This window comes from Schistocerca americana, chromosome 1, assembly GCF_021461395.2.
Source record: "Schistocerca americana isolate TAMUIC-IGC-003095 chromosome 1, iqSchAmer2.1, whole genome shotgun sequence".
Classification (NCBI taxonomy): domain Eukaryota; kingdom Metazoa; phylum Arthropoda; class Insecta; order Orthoptera; family Acrididae; genus Schistocerca; species Schistocerca americana.
Window position 1 is genome coordinate 640,589,974 of NC_060119.1, and position 9,388 is coordinate 640,599,361.

Sequence of the window (9,388 nt, forward strand, 5' to 3'; positions counted from 1 at the left end):
GTTTAAGTAGTTCCAAGTTCTAGGGGACTGATGGCCTCAGATGTTAAGTCCCGTAGTGCTCAGAGCCATTTGAACCATTTGAACAGCTCCGCCCATGCACTGCCCTTTTATACCTTGAGTTTGCGATACTACCGCAGTCTACAATGTGCTTATCGTTACCCCAGGACATTTGTCACTTCTGTACAGTATCTTGTACAAATTTCAACCTGATAAGTCTACCCGTTCCTGAGAAAAAAGGGGTCTTATTAGAGGAACATACAGACAGTCGGATAAAAATTTTAAAAAAATTCTTTCGTGTGTGTAAGTAGAGATAATTTTCGGATTTTTCCCTTTTTTTATGCTGTGGAACCTTGCTTCCTGCCAAATTTCATGTTGTAAGTCAACGGGAGGTAACCTATAGGTTTTTACGAATGAGTTTGCGAGTATCAAAATATGAGACTTAAATTACGATATCCTTTGACTGAATTCACGTAGAAGCGTAATTTTTTACATGGCCAACGGACCATAGATATTAGCATGTCAGATAAATTTCAGTTTGATTCGTCCACCCATTCCTGAGGAAAACTTTACGAGATTTTTGCGAACAACATTTGCCTATTACATATATGTTATACAGCCTATGTGCATCCAAATGTCAAATGTTTGTTCGTGTTTCGGGCAAAAATTTGAAGTCAGTCGGTCAAGAAGTTTTCGAGATTATTGGAAACAATGTTAAACGTTTCTGTTTTATGTATTATTACAGATAGAAATAATAATTTACGTCTGCGTCAATACCACAGCCCACATGACTGTGTTTGGCAGAGTGTACGTCTGGTACCGCTAACCGATGTCTTCTTTCCTGTTCCACTCGTGAATGGCACGTGGGAAAAATGATTGTGAGGATCTCTAGTAGCCCCTGTTCCTCGAATTTTGTTATCTTGGTTATTTCGCGACATGTATGTGGGAGGAAGTAATATGCTGTCCGACGTTTTACGGGAATGTACTCTATCGAAATTTCAACAGTAAACATTTGAAGATGCACAACGCCTCTCTTGTAGTGTCTGCCACTAGAGTCCGTTGAGCATCTCTGTAACGCTCTCGCACCCACTAAACGATCGCCTTCGTTGGATCTTCTCTATCCCTTCTACCAGTCGTACCTGGTGGGGGTCCCAGATATATGAACAATGCCAGAATCTGTCGAACAAGCGTTTTATAAGCCACTTCTTTCTTGGATGAGTTATATTTCCTTAAAATTCTTCCTATGAATCTCAGTCTAGCATCTGCTTTTCCTACTATATGTCGTACGTGATCATTCCACTTAAAGTCGCTCTGGATAGTTACTGCTAGATCTTTTACGATAGACACTGTTTCTAGCAATTTGCCTTCAATAATGTAGATTTAGTGTAGTGGATTTCTTTTTCTACGTAAGCGCAATACGTTACATTTATTTACTTTAAGGGTCAACTGCCAGAGCCCGCACCATTCATCAATTCTCTTCAGATAAATTTGCAAAACGATATTGTCTTCTGGCGTTGCTACTTTCTTATAGACAACGGCATCATCTCGAACCGTCTTAAAGAGCTTCTGACGCTGTCTATTAGATTGTTTGTGTATATTGTAAACAGAAACGGTCATATCACACTTCATTGAGGTACTCCGGAAATTACCTTTACAACTGTCGATTTGTTCCGTCAAGAGAAACGTGTTGAGTTCTGTCTGCAAGGAACTCTTGAATCTAGTTGCAAATGTGCTCCGATACTCGGTAAGCTGCATCAACCTGAGCGCCGTTGTCTACAGCGCTATGGATCTCATGGAGGAACAGAGCCAGCTGAGTTCATAACATCTCTGCAGAATCGAGTGTTGATTTTTATAGAGGAGATTTTCGTTATCCAAAAACAACTTGGTGTCAGCAATGTAGATCTGTAAGTATGTGCATCTGTCCTAGATCTTCTTAAAAACGGGAATGATTTGTGCATTTTCCGGTCGCTAGAAGGGAGCAAGTTATACCGAATAATCTTTGTAGACTCTTACAGATATCTCATCTGGTCCTGATGCCTCTCCATTACTATGCGATTGTAGTTACTTTTCTATTCCGCTATCGTTTATCTCAATATTTGCCATTTCGACTGAAAGGAGGTATCGATTACGATCTTCCGCAATGGAAGAATTTCGAAAGACTAAACTCAGTGGCCGGCGCGGTGGCCGTGCGGTTCTAGGCGCTGCAGTCCGGAACCGTGGAACTGCTACGGTCGCAGGTTCGAATCCTGCCTCGGGCATGGATGTTTGTGATGTCCTTAGGTTAGTTAGGTTTAAGTAGTTCTAAGTTCTAGGGGACTGATGACCTAAGATGTTATGTCCCATAGTGCTCAGAGCCATTTGAACCATTTTTGAACTAAATTCAATATTTCGGTCCTCTCTCTGTTATATCTGCTATTTCGACTGAAAGGGGGTATCGATTACGATCTTCTGCAATGAACGGATTTCGAAAGACTAAATTCAGTATTTCGGTCCTCTCTCTGTTATCTTCCGTTTCGGTGCCAGTATGGTCACGGAGTGACTGAATAGATGACCTCGAACCGCTCACTGATTTTACATAAGATTTTACATCAGTTATGAACGATATTTTGCAAGTAAGCGTTTTCAGTCAAATTGGTTTACAAAAATTTACTGTCAAACTCATTGAACGTTTCTCTCATTGTAGTCCTTCACTTCGTTCACCTTTTATTTGTCTGCTAGGATTTGATTCTGTTGAATCTGTAATGAAACACTCTGTTTACGCAACAGTTTTCTGACACGGCTATTAAACGACGGTGGGTCTTTCCCATCTTGGAACATTCTTGTCTAAAGCATGTTGAACGATGCTTTTGAATTTTTTCCGTTTATGCTCCACAGCTTCGTCCCTGGTTCTAAATATTTGATGTTGATTAATCAAATACTCTGCAATTTGTGCCCTGCTCTCCCGCTAAATAAAGATTTTTGTTACTTCTCTTACCATTCTTTGTAATACCTTTAGTCATAGTTATTATCAATGCCTTATAATCATTGATACCTTCATCTACGTTAACTGATTCGATAAGGTCAAGTCTCTTTGTTGCTAGGAGATCTAAGACGTTAGCTTCTGGAGTTGGTTCTCTGATTGTTTGCACAAACTGATTTTCAGAAAACACATGCAGAATAATGTCAAATGAATGGCATCAGTTTTGATAGCATGACTCTCCCAATCTGTATGTGGGACGCTGAAGTCACCCCATATTACAACGGCGTGATGAGAATGTTATGAATAATATTCTGCAAGTTCTCTCTGAAGCGCTCTACCACTTCAGCTCTAGACCCAGCGGACATTTTTGACTGACCTATGATGCGCAACTTCACTCAGATTAATTAACATTCGGAATCCGTGGCAATCTCGCTAGATATTATCGAATTCTTTACTGCAATAAATGCGCCGCCACCATTGGTGACTAACCTATTCCTACGAAAATGTTCCAATCTGAAATTTGGATTTTGTTGCTGTTCATTTCCAGTTTCAAGAAACTTTCTGTTCCTAGCACTATCTGGGCATAATAACCTTCAAAAAGCGATACTAATACTGGGACCTTTCCTTGTATGCCCCTACAGTTCCCTGATGTCATTTCAATCTTTTCTGTGTCCAATCAGCGAGGACGAGCAGTCTCTGAGAATATTGTGGCTGATGTATCATCGATTTTGGTAGAGAATCCGTCTCTGATCCCAAGGGGAGTGAGCGTGGTTTCCTCTAACCTAAAAATCCTCCATGTGCACGCGTTACACAATCCACTGCACTAATAACTGCTTACTGTGTGTAGCGCACGCCTGCCCGATTAAAGGGATTACTACAATTATCCACGCGATAGCGCAGATTGAGAAATTCTCATCCGATAACTGCCACAGAATCGTCTGAACCTCTGGTTTAGATGTTCTACTCTCTTCGAAACCAGTGGACAATGACTGGTTTCCTCAGACCGAACAAACGCAGCTTTTGCTCATCTAGCTTAAATTTATTACTTCCGAAAAGGGCACATTTCAACTGGTAAAGAGTGTTCAACAAGTGATAACTCACGGATCACAGATGACTGTACATTACCGCATTTTAGTGCGTGGAAGTGCTTGAATTTGCGCGCGCAGCGACCTGATAGGCTACCTTCAGTACAAAGGGACCGATGGCCTGTGTAGTTTGGTCCCTTCAACCCCCACAAACCAACCAACCTACCTTCAGTACTAAATAACTCGGAAACGGCGCAATGTATCGAATTTTTTCTAAACAGTTACTTCTCAGCACAACCTACCCTGCAACACCCTGACAAGCTTTGCAGACTTTTTCTGACCAACCTTAATCATACAGTATATACATTAAAAATATAATGCAATGTATAAAAAGTTTGAAGTAAATTGGTCGAGAACTTTCGGGAATTTTGCTACCAACGTTTCCCTACTACATAGTAGTACATATTTATCGATTACATATCTTAAAAATATTTACGTATGTGCATCTAAATGATTACTAGAGTGTCTTGTAATTTGAAGTAAATCGGTCAAGGACTTTTCGAAATTTTGCTAACCATAAAGAAAACAGAACAAAATATGCATCACTAAGTAATTACCCGGATGGGATGGAAATCGGTAGATGTGATGTACAGTCTTAGACATAAAACCTGGCCGCCGGCCAGCCGCCACAGAGACTAAGTCCAAGTCGTTCACTTAAGGTGGCCAATAAAACTGACCGCCCCTGACAACCAGCTATCTGCACAATCTGGCAACACTGTAAGATGCGGAAGTGTTAGGAGGAAGTGTTGTCTACTTCCAAGTGGTTCTCAGACTGGGTGAGCCCGTGGGCTAATGATGTCATGCTTCGGTAGCTCAGTTGGTAGAGCACTTGCCCGCGTAAGGCAAAGGTCCCGAGTTCGAGTCTCGGTCGGGCACACAGTTTCGCCGGCACGGTAGCTCAGCGTGTTCGGTCAGAGAGCCGGTTGGCCTCTGTAATAAAAAACTGAGTGGAAGGATCAACCAACGAACTTGAACAGGATGTCTTGCGACGTCCGCAACGACCAGACACAACGACCAATAAAAAAAAAAAAAAAAAAAAAAAAATGGTAATCGTCGTGCTTTCTAAACTTGAGGTCGCATATGTCGGTCTAAAGTTGTGAGTCTGATTGAACATGGAAGATAATTCGCTTAACATCCTACCCACCAGCAATAACAAGTATTCCAGAAACAATTCCGCAGGTCAGCTCGTGGCTGCGTCGCGATCATAACAGCTTACGCTCGAGCGTTTCCTCGCGCTGCAGCGGCTACCGGCCACCGGCCAGACGCCACCCGCAGCCTGAATTACGGCGCCGCCCATGTGAACGCGGCGCGACGCTGTCAGTGTATGTATCAACTGTCATTTTCGAATCTGATGTTCTAATTATCATCTTGCAGTTAAGCATTGGATTTATGCATACTTGAAAATCATGAACTACAGTTCAGCATTGTAAAATTGAGTCGCGAGTGGAAAAAGGTGTAACATCTGCAACACAACGTTTACTTTTGGTATAACAGAGGGGTGAACGCAGAGGAGGCAGCTAGAAAGATTTGAACTGTGTTTGGCGTATTTTTCGCAAAAACACTCGCTCCAAAGACCGTTCTGGCATGTATGATTTTCCACATTAAGGAAGTCTCGACTACTGATATATGTGAAAGATTACCATTTTACCATCATGCGACATTTGCATTCAACAGGCAAAGTTCAGAAGTCTGGTGTAGGAGTACTGCATGCTCTAATTTGAAACAACAAAAATCAACGGAGTGACTATTATTGAACGTCATCAGGTCGGTCATTGAGCAGTCCTATGCAGTACTGATACTGGTGACGTGTTATGATGCCTTTATCGTTAACCTCCTAAGAAGAAATGAAAGTCTGAGCTCCACTAAAAGACGTAAACTCGAGCAAAGAGTAGTGTGAACATAATATTTTACATCTGATAGCTCCAAAAGTGTGTTTTGGGCTAAGAATTCTGGCCCAAGAGGTGTGTGCAACACAGCTGGAATTTGTTGCTAACAACATCCAGGAGATTGATAGGAAAGTCGTCTCACAGGCACTTGAATTGATAGGGAAGTCCTCTCTCAAGCACTTGTCCCTCTCGTCATATATTCGTAAAATTTTACCTTTCCCGCTCTTGATCGATCAACCGTCAAGGCCATTCATTCCTAGACGAAATCACTCTTAAAACTACACTGGTTTAATGACATTGTTAGAACCAGTGGGTTTCTACGGGCGTAGAATTTGTAAACAAATTTAGCATTGTCAGATTGTATTAGATATAGTGAAAGAAAATTCTGCTGCTGATTTATTTCTCTTTGATGATTACTGTTGCGTTTAGTAAACTAATGGAAAATGCAATTAAAATATTCACTGTACTAATACAAATTAAATTCAGCTTACTACAGAAATATCACGACGGCAGTCTATCTTAATAAAGCATTAAGTTCAAAAGTGTTTCAAATGGGTCTGACCATTATGGGACTTAACTTCTGAGGTCATCAGTCCCGTAGAACGTAGAACTAGTTAAACCTAACTAACCTATGGACACCACACACATCCATGCCCGAAGGAGGATTCGAACCTCCGACCGTAGTGGTCGCAGGCCTCAGACTGTAGCGAAGCATAAAGTGTCTGTAAGACGATTGAGGCTATTTTAACAAGAATTAGTATGATATTATCGACTTTTGACCCCGAAAATATCTGTATTTACTTCACTTCCTGTATCCTTCGCAAGTGTTATGAAAATGTGGCAATTCATAGATATAATTATGTATCCACTACAACAAAAAATATGTCGGCAGAAAAAAAACTGGTATTATGAAATTGACAGTACCGTATAGTTTTCGCTCTGACACTAGGGATTACTGAAAGTCGCAAGACGAATTTTTCTCGAGCGTTATCTTATGATTCCCTTATTGAGTTTGTATCTGCCTGCTTGTAGCTCTGCTACAAAAGAATTAAAAATCTGGCCTTCACCGAGTCTCGAAAGGCGAACGAAAGCCGCTTGTACCTGGCAGCCAAGCATGTTAGCCGGGAACTGGTTTTTTCCTAAAGTGGGAAGGTATCCTTTTGTGGTTAAATTGTTGGCAGATGTCAGTCAGACGTGTGCCGTTGGTCTAAGCGTTTCGGTGTGTTGAATTTGTACCAATGATTTTTCTATACGTTTTTTCAGTCCCAAATAGAGAGTTGAAGTCTCCCGTTTGTATTTTCACGTCATCTTGGTGAATTTTGCTCATAGTATCTTCGAGTGTGTTCCAGAATTGTTCGACATTTTCGGTGTTTTTCTTACTTTCGAGGTTGGTGGGGGCATGTGCATTGATGAGTGTATATTTTTTACTGGGGCTCTGAATGAGCGTAGTCATAAGTCGATTGTTGATGGGTGTGATTTCTTTGACAGAGATGATGATAGATCTGTGTTCGAGAAATGCCATTCCGAAGATTGATACGCCTTTCGCTACCTTTTATTATATTTTGCTCTTGAAGATACAGTGGTTTCCTTAATGCAAGATTTCATTGTCAGTTAGCCGTGGTTCTTGAAGTGCAAGAATGAGAATTTTTTGTCGTTCGATTTCTTTTGTGAGATTATTTATTTTTCATATTTTGATCAATGTGATCTCCTCGGGAGGTATAAGTAGGGGGAAGCAATATATTCGATACCTCATCCAGAAACGCACCCTCTCGAAACCTGGCGAGCAAGCTACACCGCGATGCAGAGCGCCTCTCTTGCAGTGTCTGCCACTTGAGTTTGCTAAACATCTCCGTAACGCTATCACGGTTACCAAATAACCCTGTGACGAATCGCGCCGCTCTTCTTTGGATCTTCTCTATCTCCTCCGTCAACCCGATCTGGTACGGATCCCACACCGATGAGCAATACTCAAGTATAGGTCGAACGAGTGTTTTGTAAGCGACCTCCTTTGTTGATGGACTACATTTTCTAAGGCCTCTCCCAATGAATCTCAACCTGGTACCCGCCATACCAACAATTAATTTTACATGATCATTCCACTTCAAATCGTTCCGCACGCATACTCCCAGATATTTTACAGAAGTAACTGCTACCAGTGTTTGTTCCGCTATCATATAATCATACAATAAAGGATCCTTCTTTCTATGTATTCGCAATACATTACATTTGTCTATATTAAGGGTCAGTTGCCACTCCCTGCACTAAGTGCTTATCCGCTGCAGATCTTCCTGCATTTCGCTACAATTTTCTAATGCTGCAACTTCTCTGTATACTACAGCATCATCCGCGAAAAGCCGCATGGAACTTCCGACACTATCTACTAGGTCATTTATATATATTGTGGAAAGCAATGGTCCCATAACACTCCCCTGTGGCACGCCAGAGGTTACTTTAACGTCTGTAGACGTCTCTCTATTGATAACAACATGCTATCCCATAAGATTTCACACACATCTTTTTGGAACTTAAACCTTAGGACATCAGAGACATCCTTGCCAGAGACAGGACTCGAACTTGTGACCGTAGCGGTCGCGAAATTCCAGACCGTAGATCCCAGAATCGCTCGGCCACTCCGGCCGGCATACTTGTATACCGACCATTCGTTATTTGACTAAATATGAACTACAATCTGATTCGCATATACATGACATGGGCTAGTGTTGGCACAAAGCAATGACTAAGGGTTGGATGCCGTTGAAGTCCTGTTACATTGATGGCAAGACAAATGTTCGCAAATCACCTCTATTGCCTCAAAAACACTGTCACAGCGCGTTGAAATACAGCAACGACGGCAGATGAAAATTTGAGACCGACTGGGCTTCGAACCTGGACCTCCTGCTTACTAGACACACGTGCTGATCACTGCACTATTATTTTTTTTAAGTTGAGAAGACTTTCAGCGCCAGGTAGGCGGTGGCAAAGAGGGGAGGGGTCGAAGATCCGAGGCCTAGCCACAATGCCTCCCCCATACCTATCACCATATATTACTTTAAATTGTAGAACAAAATTGATGTAGTTATTAAGGTAAAATAAATTACAGATTGGAGCCTCCAATGGCGTGCGTTCCTTGTAGAACATAACTTATAACAGTGAAGAGGGTGACGGAAAAATACATAGCAAACATTCATTCAGAAATATATTCATAGTTTAAGTTATTATGCACTGGATGCGTATGAGGTCTGTAACGAAGCCATTTATTTTTCAACAAATGAAAGAAATTTCGGAGCCAGAGGGGTTTTGCCAAATTAGAACAGTTCTGATTTTAGAATCAACGTAAAAGAATTTCCCAGGGATAAAAAAGTGAAAGAATAGTATTCTGCCTAAGAATATTCCAGGAATAAAAAAAAGTTAAAGAATAGTATTCTGTTTCTAATCAAAAAAACTGTCCACCTCTTTGTAGC

General features: G+C 41.3%; 1 non-coding gene across 1 annotated transcript; it reads left to right on the forward strand.

Annotated features, from left to right (window-relative positions):
* Window positions 1-4,842: 4,842 nt before the first annotated feature.
* Trnat-cgu lies at window positions 4,843-4,917 on the forward strand. Its single transcript has one exon. It is a non-coding gene; the product is annotated as a tRNA-Thr (tRNA).
* The last annotated feature ends 4,471 nt before the right edge of the window (window positions 4,918-9,388 follow it).